At 41.4% G+C, this 19,087-nt stretch overlaps 1 long non-coding RNA gene across 2 annotated transcripts; it reads left to right on the top strand.

Annotated features, from left to right (window-relative positions):
• The first annotated feature begins 473 nt into the window (after window positions 1-473).
• Window positions 474-18,639, top strand: LOC307035781. Of its 2 annotated transcripts, none has more exons than XR_013807196.1 (4): window positions 474-570; window positions 14,107-14,178; window positions 14,344-14,412; window positions 14,693-18,639. It is a non-coding gene; the product is annotated as an uncharacterized lncRNA (long non-coding RNA). The 2 variants fall into 2 exon arrangements; XR_013807197.1 differs by lacking the exon at window positions 474-570 and adding an exon at window positions 12,872-13,273.
• Window positions 18,640-19,087: the final 448 nt, after the last annotated feature.

A 19,087-nucleotide genomic window follows, 5' to 3' on the forward strand; every position in this document is an offset into this window, starting at 1 on the left:
TGGCAACAGAGCATTCTCCAGATCAGCACCCCGCCTCTGGAACTCCCTCCCCCAATCTGTCCGCCACTCTCCCACACTGTCTACCTTCAAAACCCAGCTGAAAACATACCTCTTCTCCCAAGCCTTCAACTTACCCTACCCCCCAACCCACTGACTTCACTCACACCCCACGCTGTATCTCTTATTCACCCCACGCTGCATCTCTTATTCATACATTCATCAACTTTTTCTTTCCTCTTTTCCATTATGTTGTCTTTTGCTCGTTGTCCTATGCTTGCTCCCCCCCTGTGTTGTCCTCTGCCTGTTCATGTAATGTTCATGTTCAATTTTCTTGTCCAATATGTTGTCTTCTGCCTGTTCACCCCCTTTCTGTACTTTTAATTTTTTTTGTAAGCGACTTTGGGTTATTGAAAAGCGCTATATAAATAAAAGTTATTATTATTATTATTATTATCAACTTAGTGGTGCAGTGACGCGTCCCAAAAAGCGGAAGTAAGCTGCGCTCGGTTTCCCTCGACGAAATAGCAATGGGATTTCTCCATAGGATTTTGGAAAATAGCTCAAAATAAGGTCAGTGGAAAACGAACCTGTTAGATAAATGCACGTTTTGTTCAGTCGGATAATATCCACATGTCTACCCTACTTTTATAATTTTCAAATCGTAAATCTAATCGATAGAAGATAGATAGCGTCACTGCACCACTCTCACCGCCGTTAGAAAGTAGCAAGCAACTGAAGCAAGTGCAATTATGGAGGGTGGAGATTTGGAGTATTTAATCAAAAATAATTGTACTAAACTTCCGCTGCAGCAGCAACAACAAATAAAATCTGCTGACAGGCCAATGCCCAAACTGGAGCTGTGTACAGCGAGGAACAAAGGAGCGAACCGGACGTAAAACGTTAAAGGTCTCCTGATTTAGTTTGTGAATGAATGCTTATTAGAGTTTCGGCTGGAGAGTGCGTGAGGACCTGTCGGTCAGATAACAGGCGTGTGTAAGTTCTGCATTTGTATGATACAAATGTGTGTAAAATGATACCGGGCGCTGTAATCACTCATCTGGTTACGTTATTACATTGACCACCACACCCCCCCCCCCCCACCCCAAAAGAAAGGACGTATTATTGGCTTCCCCTAATTTTTTCCCCACGCCACGCTACTGCAGCTCAAGTCTCCCCATACTTGTCAACCCTCCCAATTTTCGCGGGAGACTCCCGATTTCATTGCCCTCCCGGGTTCATATTTCTCCCGCATTTCTCCCGATTTCTGACAAAATCAGATTTACACATGACTGTTTCCACTCGGACTTTAATACAGCTACACCATTGTTTGGTTTCCATGGTAACACGTCTCTTTAGTAGCGCGCGCAACTCAAAGTCTGAGCGGGTGAGGCAGATATTCACAGAAAACAAAACAAGAATCGACAACTACTCTACTCTCTGCTCACTCCTTTCCTGTAAAATACAGGTCCAGCCCACACATATGCTCCATCAAGGACGGTGCTACAGGCCGCAAGGCAGTGCACTTACAACTACAATAAGCATGTTAATGTTAATCTAACAGCTCCGGCGATCCACTAGCACCCCCCCCCCCCAATTTTGCATTTTGAAATGCTCCCGATTTCTGAGGTCTAAAGGTTGGCAAGTATGCCGTCTCCCTCATCACATTTGCTCTCCCATAGTTGGAGCTTTTTTGTGAATCCTTGAACTTTGTCATACAATTTCAAGATATGTGACTCCTTGCCCTGAAGTGATAGGTTGAGCTCGTTGAGTTTGGTAAACACATCAGTAAGATATGCCAGGCGCGCCACCCACTTGTCATCCTCAAGCTGCACAGCAAGAGGATGCAGATGCTCCGTCAAGAACACAAAAACGTCATTGCGAAGTTCATAAAGTCTCAGTAGCGTTTTCCCACGAGACAGCCAGCGCACGTCTGTGTGAAGCAATAGCTGATCGTGCTCTGTGCCGTTCTCATGACAAAGAGTTTCAAACAGCCTGTGATTCAATGGCCGAGATTGGATTAAGTTTATCCTCTTCACAGCATCATCCATAACAGCACTTAAATCAGGGCTCATCCTCTTGCTAGCTAGTGCTTCACGATGAATAATACAATGCATCCATTTAATGTCGGGATTTACCTTTCTTACGTGCCCAAAAAGTCCCTTTACACGCCCCGTCATTGCAGCTGCTCCATCAGTGCAGATGTGGCTGCAGGTTTTCCACTGCAGATGATGTTCTCTGAACAAGCTGTCGATAACCTGGAACAATTCTTCCCCAGTTGTCTTTCCTGGCAGCGTTTTGCAAAATAAAATATGCTCGTTTATGTCCGACGCATCTTTGTAACGCACGAAGGACAGGAGCTGCGCTTGTCCACTCACGTCTGTCATTTCATCCAGCTGCAAAGCGAACTGACCGGCTAGTTTCATTTTGTTCACCACTTGTCCAACTATATTAACAGACATATCATTGATCCGACGGGATACGGTGTTATTCGACAGGGGAACTTTCTTGAGTGCTTCGGCTGCTTTCTTGTCTTTCATAATTTCGGCCAACGCAGTCGCTGCAGAGAGAATGAGCTCCTCAACAATAGAGTGAGGTTTTTTTGATTTAGCCACAAGCAGGGACACGGCGTAAGATGCCTCGAGTGCTTTCATTGACACATTCGTGGCTTTCATCATTACTGTCTGGCTCGACTTAAAGATTCCGACAGCTTTCGTCTGTAAAATTCTTCACTTTTATCGACACTTCCCGAGTGTTTGGTGCTCTGGTGTCTCTGTAAATGCGCTGGCTTCATCGCACTATTAGCCAGGACTTCACCGCAAAAGAAGCACTGAGGCTGCGGTGGGTCGGCAGAAGTAGAAATTAATCCAAATAATATATATGTTTCACTGTACTGCCTTGGTTTCAGCTTGGCCTCTTTCTTACGTTTCTCTGTGGGCTCCTCCTGGCCTGAATCCAGAGCAAGCGGACGTACCCATTTATCCATAGCGCAGACCTACCAGTTTTTTTCTGGCTGCAGGTAGCAGCTGTTTTCATTGTGGGATTTTGGGGCGGTTGTGCAACAGACTATTGTCTCCCTAGGGAAACTAATCGCGCACTATCATATTTTACGGGATTATTATATTTTTTACTTGTCACCTTGGAATTCCAGGTACCCCCTGCAGTTCCCTCGCGTACCACTAGGGGTACGCGTACCCCAGGTTGGGAAACACTGGTCTATGGGATGTAGACGTAGCACTTTGTATGGAGAACTGAGAGAGAGAGAGAGAGAGAGAGTGAGAGAGAGAGAGAGAGAGAGAGTGAGAAACATTATATACTGTATGTGTTCATTATATCTACTTTTTCAATATTTCTATGTATTGTTTCATACTCACATTGTTAAAAAAGGCTCCAGAAGGCCTTGGGGACAGCAGTATCAGGGGCTGGAGCTGGACAGGCTCTTTCATCAGCACTTCTCCTTCCCTTTGCCAGCCACGACCTCACATACTTTTCTGGATTGAACTGTCCTAGCGGTGGTCCATTGCATTTGACAAAAACCATACTGGACAGTCGGCTGACAGAGAGAGCATTCCTTTTTGCAGTAAGGATATCATTCATGCTGCTGAATGCCCGCTCATACTCACTAGTGGAGACAGCGATGGTTCGGACTGCTTTTAGTAGAGGCTCCATGGCAGCAGGTGTACGGGATGCCCTGATTTCCTTGTATTCACGAAAGCCCTGAACAGTCTCTCTTCTGTCCACTTTCAGCACTTAGCACAAACGTAGCACCTCTGCGTCCCCATACTGTATGTCTAACTCCTCTTCAGGCCAACTACCAGGATGGAGAACTTGTATGTCATGTATTAGCTGATTGTCCCGGGCCTCCCAGCCATGTAATGGGCTTTCTCTTGTGCTGACTTGAGAGGAGGTTTTGGAAGTCATTCTGTGTCTCAGATTCTCTACCATACTGCGGAAAAACTGACCTGCATGAATCTGTACAAGCCTGCCATTCTCACGCAGGGCAACACCCTTGAAATATTTCTCAGCTAGAGCTCTATGAACTGTAGTCATATGTGGGCCAGGCATGGAGACCATGGATTCAAAAACTCGTATTTCTTGAGTTAGGAGCCTATCTGCTGTAGGCAGTGTCATCTCTCTTTTTTGGAGTTGCCGAGAGAGGTCGCTGAGCTCTGTGAGCGCATCATACATCAGTCCCAGATTGCTGACAAACGGTGCAGATGTGAGCACATCATCAAGGCCCTTGTACTTTGCTCTGTCTCTGGAATCCCTGCTCGTGTCGTTTGCAGCATTTGAAAAGTGATCATGAAGCACTCTGTAGTTTTCCCAGACCGCTCTGACGCTCCTTTCACTTGAAGCTACCCAGCGGATGGACAAAACACGCCCGATCACCAGGAGACGCTGTCCGACTGCTTGTGCACACTGCGCTAACTGCCTCTGATTTTTGGGGGAGGCATGAAACAATGAGTAGAGTTTATCAAAAAAGATTTGAAAATGATTGACCCCTGAGACCTCCTTGACCACATCCCCAACTGCCAGCTCTAGTCGATGATTTGAGCAGTGCCACACAAACAGGCTTGGGAATTTACTACACAACTCGGTAGCAACGCCTGTTCTCTTCTCTAGCATTACTGAAGCCTCATCACATGCAAAATAAACTAAACACTGACCTAATAAGTCCTCGTTGAAATGTCTTCCAAGACACTCCATTAAAGCCTTTGTGATGTCATCAGCAGTTGTTCTATCCAACTCGATCAGCTCCCAAAAAAACGTTTCGGGCTCAGCATCAGCTAATGCTGAGCGTAGACACACAACAGGCAGAGTTTTACCATTAATAGTAGTAGATTCATCGACCAAAACACAGTTTTCTTTTGTTTTCTATAATGTCTTTGGCCATTTTTTTCTTCAGCTCACTATGTGGTCAATGATTTCACCGCAGGTTTTATTAGAGTGCAAAACCCTGCCCACGTTCAGCCCGTTCAGTTTCTGCAAGTTCAAATCAATTGGCATGTCCGTGAATGGCCGGCTATGCTTTCCAATTTTATATGCCGTTCGAAAAACTCTGATAGTGGTCTCGTATTCTGATCTATGCATAGACTGCACTTGCTTTTGAATTGCTTCATGTGAAGCAGACTGAAGTATGTCAGCAGCTTTTACATGGGCTTGTGATTCTTTGTGTTCTTTGATTTTTTTTTCTCAGGCTAGCTTGTTGTTTGCACTTCTCACTACCAAAATGAGACACTGCACACTCACCCCATTCAATCGAGAGTTTCAGTCCTTGTCCAGTGTGTTTTCCCAAATATTTCACCTCTTTACATATCCGACATCCCAGCTTTTTGTCTTTAACAATGAGCCATTCATTGCTCTTGCAAAAATAGTCCACCTGGTCCCTTGTCCAGCAGTCAGGTGCATCGCTTTGCCCGGTGTTGTTGGTGGTAGTTGCGCAAGCAGCAGCTAACGTTAGCGGGAGAGAAGGCTATGCAAGGTTCCGGTACTCAGTAAGAAGTGCCGGTACCACAAGGGTAAAAATCAGAAGTGCCGGTACTGCGTACCGGTGAGTACCGGCCCAATTCAAGTACTGATTCTATCTACATACATCTTATAAGAGTATAATAAATATGTATAATATCGGTTAAAATAAGTGCTTCAACATAGTTAACTTGTTGATTGTCAAGTTCCAAAACAAACCATGCAATATATTAGACGTTAAGTACTTTGTCAGGCTTAATATGTATCTGTAGTTAGATAACCCCAAAGCTTTTTTCTTATTTGAAAGAAGACCTTAACCTAAAGTATTCTTTAATGTTTAAATAAAGCCTTATTAGTTTGTCTGTTTTGCACATCCTCCTGTCAGGCACTAAACTGTTTTATTGTAGATATTATTTACAGTATCTTCTTGATATTTTCTATTCTATATTTATATCATTGACCTTCTACTTTTCCACTATTTTGTATGTACTCTTAATATTTAAATGTTTTCATCAAATATAACACATTCAAAAGTGCTTTACAAAAATGAAAGACATTAAGAAAAAGGCATTAAAAAGCAACACAATCTTCCTACATTGCAATTACTCCAAACATGCAATAACGTGCTTTAACCAGTAAGTGCGGGTTAAAAAGCTGTCAAGTTTACAGTGTTAACAAAATAAAATATACTGCTGTTTCTGGTTTAGTTTACAAAGGATATATTTGTTTATTGTTTTGATATTTGTAACACAAAAGCGAAGGAAAAACCCCACAGCAACACAGAAAAGATGGTCTTAACATGACCCAGCGGTCTAGTAGTTATAACAGTGGGGCAAAAAAGTATTTAGTCAGCCACCAATTGTGCAAGTTCTCCCACTTAAAAAGATGAGAGGCCTGTAATTTTCATCCTAGGTATACCTCAACTATGAGAGACAAAATGAGAAGAAAATAAAATCCAGAAAATCACATTGTCTGATTTTTAAAGAATTTATTGGCAAATTATGGTGGAAATTAAGTATTTGGTCAATAACAAAAGTTATACTTTGTTATATACCCTTTGTTGGCAATGACAGAGGTCAAACGTTTTCTGTAAGTTTTCACAAGGTTTTCACACACTGTTGCTGGTATTTTGGCCCATTTCTCCATGCAGATCTCCTCTAGAGCAGTGATGTTTTGGGGTTGTCGCTGGGCAACACAGACTTTCAACTCCCTCCAAAGATTTTCTATGGAGTTGAGATCTGGAGACTGGCTAGGCCACTCCCGGACCTTGAAATGCTTCTTACGAAGCGACTCCTTTGTTGCCCGGGCGGTGTGTTTGGGATCATTGTCATGCTGAAAGACCCAGCCACGTTTCATCTTCAATGCCCTTGCTGATGGAAGGAGGTTGTCACTCAAAATCTCACGATACATGGCCCCATTCATTCTTTCCTTTACACGGATCAGTCGTCCTGGTCCCTTTGCAGAAAAACAGCCCCAAAGCATGATGTTTCCACCCCCATGTTTCACAGTAGGTATGGTGTTCTTTGGATGCAACTCAGCATTCTTTCTCCTCCAAACACGTCGAGTTGAGTTTTTACCAAAAAGTTCTATTTTGGTTTCATCTGACCATATGACATTCTCCCAATCCTCTTCTAGATCATCTAAATGCTCTCTAGCAAACTTCAGACGGGCCTGGACATGTACTGGCTTAAGCAGGGGGACACGTCTGGCACTGCAGGATTTGAGTCCCTGGCGGCGTAGTGTGTTACTGATGGTAGCCTTTGTTACTTTGGTCCCAGCTCTCTGCAGGTCATTGACTAGGTCCCCCCGTGTTGGTTCTGGGATTTTTGCTCACCTTTTGCTTGTGATCATTTTGACCCCACGGGGTGAGATCTTGCGTGGAGCCCCAGATCGAGGGAGATTATCAGTGGTCTTGTATGTCTTCCATTTTCTAATAATTGCTCCCACAGTTGATTTCTTCACACCAAGCTGCTTACCTATTGCAGATTCAGTCTTCCCAGCCTGGTGCAGGTCTACAATTTGGTTTCTGGTGTCCTTTGACAGCTCTTTGGTCTTGGCCATAGTGGAGTTTGGAGTGTGACTGTTTGAGGTTGTGGACAGGTGTCTTTTATACTGATAACGAGTTCAAACATGTGCCATTAATACAGTTAACAAGTGGAGTACAGAGGAGGCTCTTAACACTAGAACCGCCAGAGGTCGCTGTATACCTAAAACCGCCAACGGGTAAAATGTACCCGCTATTGATTCGCAAGGTACAATGTTATTTTATTTATCATAAGGAACAGTGAATTTTGATCGCACAGGGATGAAACTTGTACCAATAGAATCTGTGGACTCTCAGCTTTTCATATGATATAGTTTGTGCAGATAGCATGAAGTATAAAATATTGCTACAAGTGCTGATTTAAACGCTTGGTGTTAGACTTGTGATTTGTTTAGATACAAATATCTCAATCTCTCTTTATCTATCTATAACTATCTATCGATCCATCTGTAATGATCTATTCTATGGACATATAATTGTCTACATAAACAGACGACGCGGACTACTTCTCTCATTCCGAGTGTTCATCTTTATTCAACTGGCACGTAACCTGCAGACATGCATTACGTCCTCAACGTGAGCTCAGTCACCCAAAATCTTGTATTCTCAAAGATGTTACACTATCTATAACTATACATCTATCTCTCTCTTTCTCTATCTATCTATCAATATATCTATCTATCTCTCTCTATCTATCTCTCTATCAATAAGGAACCGCAGTAGACAAAAGGTGTTGCTATAGCAACACGTCATGTTTACGCTGCATTTTCTATGAGGTAAATATTACCCGCTTGCGGATATGGGTATAAATGGCAATTTATTTGGCGATTTTTTCAATCTGACTTCCTATTGACAATTTTTAACAACAGAGGGTGCTACATAACACACTTTCAGGAAAAGTCACAGACTGGGAGACTTTAATATGTTATGGAAAAAAAGTTACATACAATAAAAAAACAGCTGCGGGTAAAATTTACCCGTTGGCGGATCTAGTGTTAAAGAAGAAGTTACAGGTCTATGAGAGCCAGAAATCTTGTTTGTTCGTAGGTGACCAAATACTTATTTTACCGAAGATTTTACCAATTAATTCATTAAAAATCAGACAATGTGATTTCCTGGATTCTTTCCCCCCATTCTGTCTCTCATAGTTGAAGTGTACCTGGGATGAAAATTACAGGCCTCTCTCATCTTTTTAAGTGGGAGAACTTGCACAATTGGTGGCTGACTAAATACTTTTTTGCCCCACTGTATCAAAACAAATTATTACGACTAACTTTATTGTGAAATTAAAACAGAACGGTAAAAGAATAGTTTCCGGTCTATTCTGATGCCCGATCTCTGTAGATAAATAAAGAACTACGACAGATGTGTAATATATTTAATGCAGGCGAACCATTTATTACAATGCATTCATGTGATGACTTTCAAAGAGTAAAGCAAGCACTGAATAAAGTATGATTTTATCTTTTACGAAACATTTTTTTCATATGGAATGCAGTTGGAGGTCAACCAATCACAGAGCTTGAGGACTGATCACGGGGTTTGTCAAGCTAAGCACATGGTGTAGTCCCAAACGATAGCTGAGGATTCTGGGTAGTGTAGTGTCTTCTGCCATCCAAAAACTTCGAACAAATATTTGTTTCTCCTAATCGAAGGGGAAAAATACAAAAGCATTGTACACGATTTAAACCAATCAATGTTGTGCAATTAACAAGGATAATTTGGGGTTTTTAGTTGACGAGTAGTGCAGATATCACTGTAATTACTTCCGGGTGTAAAATTCTATGAGGTAAATATTACCCGCTTGCGGATATGGGTATAAATGGCAATTTATTTGACGATTTTTTCAATCTGACTTCCTATTGACAATTTTTAACGACAGAGGGTGCTACATAACACACTTTCAGGAAAAGTCACAGACTGGGAGACTTTAATATGTTATGGAAAAAAAGTTACATACAATAAAAAAACAGCTGCGGGTAAAATTTACCCGTTGGCGGTTCTAGTGTTAAAGAAGAAGTTACAGGTCTATGAGAGCCAGAAATCTTGTTTGTTCTAAGGTGACCAAATACTTATTTTACCGAAGATTTTACCAATTAATTCATTAAAAATCGGACAATGTGATTTCCTGGATTCTTTCCCCCATTCTGTCTCTCATAGTTGAAGTGTACCTGATCTGATGCCCGATCTCTGTAGATCAGAGGTGCCCAGTACGTCGACCGCGGTCGACCGGTCGACCGCGGGGGCAATGCTGGTAGATCGCGAGTCATTCATAAAAATAAAAAAATCCAGCTCCGTTAAAATAGACAAAACAGGTTTTGATCCCTCCTCTTGGCCTCCCTGCCACTTAATTCAGGAGTTGACTTGATTGACAGAAAAAGCGACCTATTGCTTTCCAGTCTGTTAACCCAGAAGGCAAAGCGATACAAAATCAGTCAAGTGCCGGGAGAGACAAACAACAAAATGAGTGCGGGAACGAGCAAAAAGCTAAAGACATACCACTTCCACACAGAATGGGAGGGAGAATCTTTTGTTGTGATGTCACATTCAAAGGTTATTTGCCTTATTTGTAAAGCAAGCGTCGCTCTGCCAAAGAAAGGTAACGTGGAGAGGCATTATCGGAGTGTACAAGGGATATGACAGCGACTTCCCTCCGAGTAGCGAGTTGAGAAAGGTCATGTATTATTGCTACACAAACATTATCTCTTAGTCTTAGTGTCGCCAACTCGTTTCTAACATGCAAAAAGACAAACAAATGCGTCTATGGTCGGTGTATTTTATATCTTTCCAATCCAGAAGAGATCTCTCTCTCCCCCGTCTGTTTGCAAGGGGGCGGGGCAGTTTACACACACGCAGCTGCTACATGCAGCAACACACGGCGGGGATAGCGGAGAGAAGCGCTCCAAGGTGTGGTTACATGTTACCCGTCTTGAGGTGGACAATGCTCGTTGCCAAAAGTGTTTAGCATGTCAGGGCGGTAACACGAGCAATTTGTCTAAACATTTATCAAAAGTGCTCCACATCCAGACGGAGGAATGCACCGGGTTCCACTGTCTTTCTAGCAGCTCTGTAGCCCCATCCACGAGTAACGTTTCCACGTCAGGTGTTATGTATGCTAGCAGCAACACACAGAGTTAACTCAATTATACAAACATGGGTTAATGATTAGAGGTAACAGAGTTATTTATTTTGTTAAAGTTTCAGCTTTTCTGTTTCCAGTTCTGTCATCAGATTATTTAATAAGATTTGTTAAAACATTGTTGTTTCTTTTGATGTGAAATATTATTTATTTAATTCAAATAAAAAGCAATGTTAATTTTGTTCACAATTTGTTTAGTTAATTTAATAATATATGTATTTTTGAATCAAGTATTCATCTTTATTGTCTTCGTTGTTAGTTTCCACATGCCTAAAACAACCTCAAACTAAATCTAAAAGTTGACGGCTAAATAAGAGCGTTTGAGAAATTGTGCAAGGCACACAGTGGTAGTCCGAATATTCGATTAATCGTTTCATTATTCTATAGATTAATCGATAATCAAATTAGTCGTTTGCTGCAGCCCTATTTTAGTTATTCCATGTATAAATAAAACGTGTTATTCAGCAACCCTTGCAATTTGGGATTTTATTTTTGGTTGGTAGACCTCGGTTAGCTGGTCATTTCAAAAGTAGCTCACCAGCCAAAAAAGTGTGGGCACCCCTGCTGTAGATAAATAAAGAACTACGACAGATGTGTAATATATTTAATGCAGGCGAACCATTTATTACAATGCATTCATGTGATGACTTTCAAAGAGTAAAGCAAGCACTGAATAAAGTATGATTTTATCTTTTACGAAACATTTTTTTCATATGGAATGCAGTTGGAGGTCAACCAATCACAGAGCTTGAGGACTGATCACGGGGTTTGTCAAGCTAAGCACATGGTGTAGTCCCAAACGATAGCTGAGGATTCTGGGTAGTGTAGTGTCTTCTGCCATCCAAAAACTTCGAACAAATATTTGTTTCTCCTAATCGAAGGGGAAAAATACAAAAGCATTGTACACGATTTAAACCAATCAATGTTGTGCAATTAACAAGGATAATTTGGGGTTTTTTAGTTGACGAGTAGTGCAGATATCACTGTAATTACTTCCGGGTGTAAAATTCTCTGTTATCCAATGGGAATGGACGCTCGTAATACAATAAAGGGGACATGATCATTATCTTTTAAATAACGTTAACTAAAGGGAACAATCTATTTGACACAGCTGAAGCCCTGGCCTTCCTTAAAAACTAACAAATTTAATAACAATCACAGATGAAATACACACAATGCACTGTTTTTTGAAAACAAAAATTCGTAACTAATGTCATTTTTACATTCTGATGAAAAATAAAAATTATTATGAATACAAATAAAATAAAATAAGCCTCCCGTGAGTTACTACAAGCAATAAAGTAGATTTTAAAAACGTTTTATAGAATAAAAGCTCACTGCGGGATATTGTAGAAATGCGTGTGTGCACCACGACGAAAGAGCCTCATTCACTTTACATTGGGGTTTTTTGCGTGGTGCCGACACGTAAATGTAGCAAAGTTTGTGACTCCACCGCAATGCGGTGTTAAAGAGTCGTGGTGGAGTCACGCATTCTGGTGAGATCAGGTAGTACATGATATATATAATGTCCACAATCACACATGGCAGGCTGAAACATCCAATCAGCAAGCTTAAACCATAGCTGACAATCTTGGGTAATCAGTTCAGTGGCTGTGTATCGCAATCAGGGTTGGGAGGGTTACTTTGTAAATGTAATCAGTTACTGATTACTGAATACATGGCTCTGAAAGTAATCCGAATACAGTTACAGTTACGTAATCAGATTACTTTTAGATTACTTTTGGATTACTTTCTTTTTCCATAACAGATGGGTATGCTTTGGTGACAGGAGACACAAAAAGCAAAAGGAAACTGAACGTGTTTTTACTGTTTTAATGGCTTATCAAGAGCACAACTGGAACACAACATCTGAAACGATGTAACAACATAATAAACTTGTTGGGGATGCAGCCTGGGATGTGAGGAGTGAGGGACACGGCTTAGAACGGGCGTGTCGCCTTCTGTCCTGCCAGGGTTGGCAGGACATGAATTATGTCGAACTCGGACTTCATTTTAAGGACATTTCGGCCAGGGGTGTATTTTTGTTTAAGCACCGGATTGGCAAAACAGGAGAGTGTGTGCACCAGTCTACCTTGAGCTATGAATTAATGTCCGTGGGGCGTAGCTGGGGGGGGGGGGGGGAGGTTAGGATGATTCCAAGGGCCCAGCACTGGGGGGGGGGGGGGGGGGGGGGCAGAGAACACTATTATTATATTTTTGTTAATATGGTTTTATTATTATCCTAAAGTAAGTTAATGTAGATGACTCAAAAGTATAATTGCCTGTATTAAAAAAAAACGTCACAAAAGAAACAAACAAGCGGAGCAGGTGCATCCCCACAATTGACCTTGGGGGAGCAAATGTGTGCTTTTGCACCCCCACTTTTTGATCATATGAAAAATATGATATGTCCCCCCCAATATATCACTGTAAAAATAAGTATGTAATTTCAATCGAATTAATAATATGCAATGAAAGAACTTGTGCTGATTATAGACACTATTTTTTTAAGTTTCCAAAGATTGTGACCCCCCCCCGCATTTTGCTCACAATGGTTTGATCAACTGCCTCCTCCTACCCACAGCAGTCCTGATGGCTGAGTGTAAATCCCCGCGACCAGTGTGTCAGTAAGTTGTTCAAACAAAGAATATGTGAGACATGTCTTTACTTCTTCCACTCAATACAATAAAACACATTTATAATCATCACCTTCTCTTCATTTTCGCTGCATTGAATTACAGGTCACTCTTTATGTTAGCTAGCGGTTAGGTGACGTTTGCTAGCTAGCTAGTAACATCAACCAGTGTGTGTGTTTGACTAGCTAGCTACCTGGTAGATCGAAGCCCGTTTGAGTTTATTAGGATCCCCATTAGCTGTTGCATGACAACAACTAGTCTTCCTGGAGTCCACACAAAACATAAAACATTACATTCGACAAGACTTTTACAGAACAGTAAATACAAAATAAAAAACTGATTTCCGAAGTCCATTTTCCTTCAAGCATTGACTTTCATATTTTCCATCATATACCACTTATTTTCTGATTTCATTTAATTGGAAAGAAAATAATGATAATGATAATAAAATAAGAATAACGTACTTAGCCTATATCTATCTGCATTTACAGATGCCAGCCTTCAATTCTCTTAAGGTACAACTACCTGAAATGAAAATAAAAGAAGAATGAATTATAGAATGATAGAAGATAACATGATAGAAGCCCATCTCCTACTGTAACTAACCTGCACACTGTGTGTGTGTGTGTGTGTGTGTGTGTGTGTGTGTGTGTGTGTGTGTGTGTGTGTGTGTGTGTGTGTGTGTGTGTGTGTGTGTGTGTGTGTGTGTGTGTGTGTGTGTGTGTGTGTGGCCAGCCAACCAGGTAGAACATGGCAGAAAAAAGAAAAAATCATGTATTCAACCCAGTTCAGTGTATTCATACGTGTATTGCTTTCCTGTGTAGAATGATGTGGTGGTGACAGTGCAGACTCAGGGAGGAGGCAGAGAAGGAGAGAAAGAGACACAAGAGTTACAGGTAATGGAAATATCAGTCAGCTTAAAGTGTAGGATAACATAACGAATTAAGACACCAATACTTGGATAATATATTCCCCCCTCTCCCTTTCTTTACAGAGTAGCGTAAAGATTGTGTATTCAAACCAGTTCAGTGTACTCAAGTGTATTGCTCTCCTTAATGTAGAATGATGTGGTGACTGTGCAGACTCAGGGAGGAGGCAGAGGAAGTGAGAAAGAGACCCAAGAGTTACAGGTAATGGGATATCAGACAGCTTAAAGTGTAGGATAACATCCCTAGTCAAAAAATGCTATAGGAATCTCTATACGTTTCTGGAACCCTATAGGAATCCTTTAGGATCACATAGGATTTTGGGACAGTTCTGTGCTCTTTATTGCAGGAAATTGCACATACTGTACAGGTGTTCATTAAATTAAAAAAATTCTGCCATGGAGGTGGTCGTGCCTGACCCACTCCAAACCACCCCTTGCCTGCCAGTTACTAATCTTGCACCCCCACTTTCAACTATAACTAGGCGGCACAGCAGCGCACCAGCAGCTGGCAGCTTGAACAGACTGACAGGAAAATGTCCTCTACAGCTCATGAATCAGGAGCTCAGAAACGAAAGAAAAAACGTCAGCAAGATGAAAATAATAAAAGAGGTCGACAGCTAGTCACCAAGTATTTTCACAAGAAAGGTATTTATTCACGGAACTTGTTTTGAAGCCCATAACAGCTTGGCCAACATTTTGTGGCTGACGTTAGCTACCTGTTGCTATAAAAAATTAGATGAGTGAAGTTGAGCCCAGTGAATTTGTATCCAGCAGCTATGCCCTTTTGCTATGGCTAGCTAACCTAACCTGTATAATGTTACATGCTAATCACATCTGCTCTAATGCACAGATGCGGCTTCAGGACCAGTACCCCTTCCCTCATGCCAGCTCCCAGTTGAAGGAGAGGGAGGTAAAGCAGCAGGGCTTGGGGTTAACAAACAGATTTTAAATATGCTTACCATGCATTGAATACAACTTTAGGTAATATTCCCATTTAGTTACTCTAGTTCTTCCAGTAATTGCAATACCATTGACCACTGGCACATTAAATTGAGGTTGTTACAGTAGCTATAGCTAGATTTGAGCAATTGGAAAATATCTATACAAATGATGATTATTATTATTATTATTATTATCATTATTATTATTATAACAATTAAGAGATAGCTCGAGCTGTACTGTGTTATTACTATTATAGGGCATTTTATAAATTATGTACACTATGGATACTCTAAAGCCAGGGCCCTCAAGCAAGGTAGTCAACGAGGAGAGCAGAGGTGAAGAGGCAGAAATACCAGTACAAGAAGAGGTCGAGGACCATGAAAGCATTAAAGATGAGGAGGAAGCAGCTATGGACAGTCAATGTCAGGGACAAAGTGAGGCTCCGACACAGGATGCCACAGATACTGAGCCACCTGTAGTGGTGTCTGAGGTAGAAGATCTGCTATCACTTGACCCAGGGTTGTTCCCAGCTAGGATGAGTGACAAGGACAGGGCAACTATTGAAATTAGCAATGCGAGAAACAGATCAAGAATTTCCACATGATTCAAAGGGAAAGAGATTTCCAGATTACTTGAAATACACCAAAGCAGATAAGGGTAGGGGAGAATTGAAAAGGGACTGGTTGATTCACAGTGAAAGTGAAAATGCACTGTTCTGCATACCATGTGTTCTTTTCTCCAAGGAGCAAAAAATACCCTCTCTTAGTGCTTTGAGTAGTGACCAGGGATACAAGATGTGTGACGTCGAGTGGCGTCACATGTATGATAAATTCCCAAGCCATGAAACAAGTAGGAATCACAGGGACTGTTATTTGCGATGGAAACACCTACAGTGTTCGGTTATGACTGCATGTGGCGTTGATCATCAGTTGCAGAGAGAGCTACAGTCTGAAATTGAGAAAGAAAAAGCTATCTTGCAGAGACTCCTTGATGTCACTCTGCAACGAGGAATTTAGCTTTCCGAGGTAAAACGCATGCTTTGGGCGATGTCCACAATGGAAATTGTGTAGGTACGCTAGAACTTTTGTCACGATATGATCCACTCTTGAAAGACCACTTAGACAAAATCAGGACATCCAAAAAAGGAAGCCAGCTAACTCATTATCGGAGCCCAGACATCCAGAACGAGTTTATTGAATTGTGTGGGGGAAAGGTTTTAAAAACCATTCTGACGGAAAGGGAGGATGCCATATACTTTGGAATCATGTGTGATGCAACGCCTGACATTTCCCACACCGAGCAAAATGTTGTGCTCATAAGATATGTACATTATAATGAAGACACAGGCGAATGGGAGATCACTGAAAGATGTATTGAATTCAAAGATTTCAACGGAAAAACAGGATGTGAAATAGCAGGCATGATGGAGAGTGTGCTTCTGGACATTAGTGATTGCATTACATTAACCGCCTCTACACATTTGTAAGTGCCAGTCCATCTCGTTGGTCTATATACAAAAAGAAAACAGGTTGCTCTGTACATAGGCTATCTGACACTCGCTGGAGTGCGAGAATTGATGCTGTGAAACCTGTAGCAAAGCACCTACCTGGTGTCATTGAAGTCCTTGCTACCATACTGAGCTCATGCAGTCTCACAGGTGAGGCCAGATCTGAAACTATATTTACCTTCAGAATCATTAGAAAGGCTAAAGAGCGGTGTGGCTGATGTGTTTTAACCACACACACCTCCATACACACACACACACAGACGCGCGATTTAAACGCAGACTTTTGTTCCTCCATGTTTCGTTGTTATTGTTTCCCTGAGCGGACCCGCCCCTTTTTTTTTCAAACGCTCCCTTTTTTGGTCCATCTGCGGCGGTAATAGGTTTTGTGCGCTGTGATGATTCGGCTGTACCTTTAGTAATGAATATTGAGGAAATCTTTCCACCAATAATTCCAATAAGTAATCCAAAATGTATTCACTTCAGGTTTACGAAAGTAACTGGAATCAGATTTCTCGTTTTTCAAATGTAACGCGAGCTGAATACAGTTACTTGATTTTTGTATTCTGATTACGTAACGCCATTACATGTATTCCGTTACAACCCAACCCTGATCGCAATGATGCTCGAAATGTTTTTATTTTGAAATTCAGTTCCCGACGGACGCCAAAAAAAACAGGGATTATGGAATTAAACAAATAAATAAAAAGAAGAATAATTATTCTCTAAATAACAGTGTGTTATTTAGAAAAGAATAACAAATTAGAAGGAAAAAAAGATTTTAAAAAATACAGATTTCAGTATTCTGAGGCTCTGAGCCCCATTTCTTTTCCTCACAGATGACAAAAAAAGTCAGACATTATACGATTTAAAATAAAAACAATAATCGTGGCTTGATATTGAGTAAGAACATGTTTTTATGAACCCCATAGCTTCCGGCCTTCCAAGACCCGAATGGACAAAAAGACGTGCAGCAGGCACGAAACATATTACCAATAGAAATACATTGCTTTTAAAATCGTTCTGTTTGACACGAAAAAAAGGGGAAAACACGAATCAATAGATTAAATGTTGTGACTATAACATGAAATGCCGTGAGACTAGTTGTACGAGCATGAGTGAAATTCTGTCTATCAGTGGATAGTCCGGATTTCAAGCTCTGCTTTAGTAGTTGGTCTCTCTAGATTTCATTAGATTCCTTCAGATACAGCCAGGGAAGATGATGTTCCTTCCTATCCCTAAGGCACCCTCTTCTTGAAAAGGAAGACATTGCATCATTCATTTGAGATATAAACAGATTACTGTTTTCACCAATGTCTTCAGAGTGTCTCCCCAATCAATCATTTTCACTGCCTCCATAAAACGTTGTTGCAGGTTTTTGGGGATGAAGAGAGAACCGAAGGCAGGGGTTTTAGGTGTGGCCATGAACCTTTTTTTTGTGAGTTTCTTGGCAAAAAGAACCCGATTATGGTCAGTGTGACGACCCCTCCACACCACGTGGGGTGCCGTCTGTTTGTGTGTGTGGTTTGTGGGTGTTTACAGGTTCCGGTGCTGATGAGCTGCACCTGTCGGAGAGGATACCTGCCTGATGAGCTACACCTGGGGAAAGAATATAGGAGGAGCCCAGCCGGATACGTCTCTCTCACTCCTCTGGGCACTCTCTCTGCGCCAGCTTCGGGGACCTATTGCTGGTGTCCATTCAGTTGTTTGTGTTTAGGAATAAACTGTTATATTCTTACCTCTGGTCTCGCCTCCCTGCTTTATGTTACAGCCCAGGAGCCGGATTGCAACATCAGAAAGAACAGTCAGTAAGTTGTAGGTTTTAACTATTCTGTCAGCTTTGTTTGTAAATAATAAACCTATCATAGTCTTGGAGGTTTTGGTTATTCTAGTCGGTTGATCCATTTGTTGTATTAAGTAGTGTTATCTAGTGATTGCAAAATGAAGCTTTGAATGAAGCGTCGAACCACTTGGACAATTGTGACGGAAAAAGGTTCATTTCTCGAAGCTTCACTTACAGCGACCTCTCCTGGCGAAGTGCAAGGCTGCAGTGGGTTTAACGGAGCTTTGCCTTGAAAAATATTTGATGCACACACACACTAAGACTGAATATCATGTTCTATTTGCAATTAAAAATTGATAATTGTGTGTATTGGGTTATTGAGAAGAGACTATAGTTGCTGGACATTTTTTTGGGCGGAGAGGGCCTTTTATCAGTCATTAAAGTATTACCGTTGAAAAGCAATGATTACAAGTTTGATTATTCCAAGCATTGAACCAGCTGCGCGGAGGACATCGCCGCATCCTGGCCCCCGCTCTATCCACTGGGCTATCTATTCCTTAGACCATTGAACTGTTTTGATATTAGTCATTTTCTTTTTGTTCACAACTTCTCCACATTTCGAAGTGTTTCACGAGCCAGAACGACCTA

Source organism: Notothenia rossii, assembly GCF_949606895.1.
Source record: "Notothenia rossii genome assembly, chromosome: 4".
NCBI lineage: Eukaryota > Metazoa > Chordata > Actinopteri > Perciformes > Nototheniidae > Notothenia > Notothenia rossii.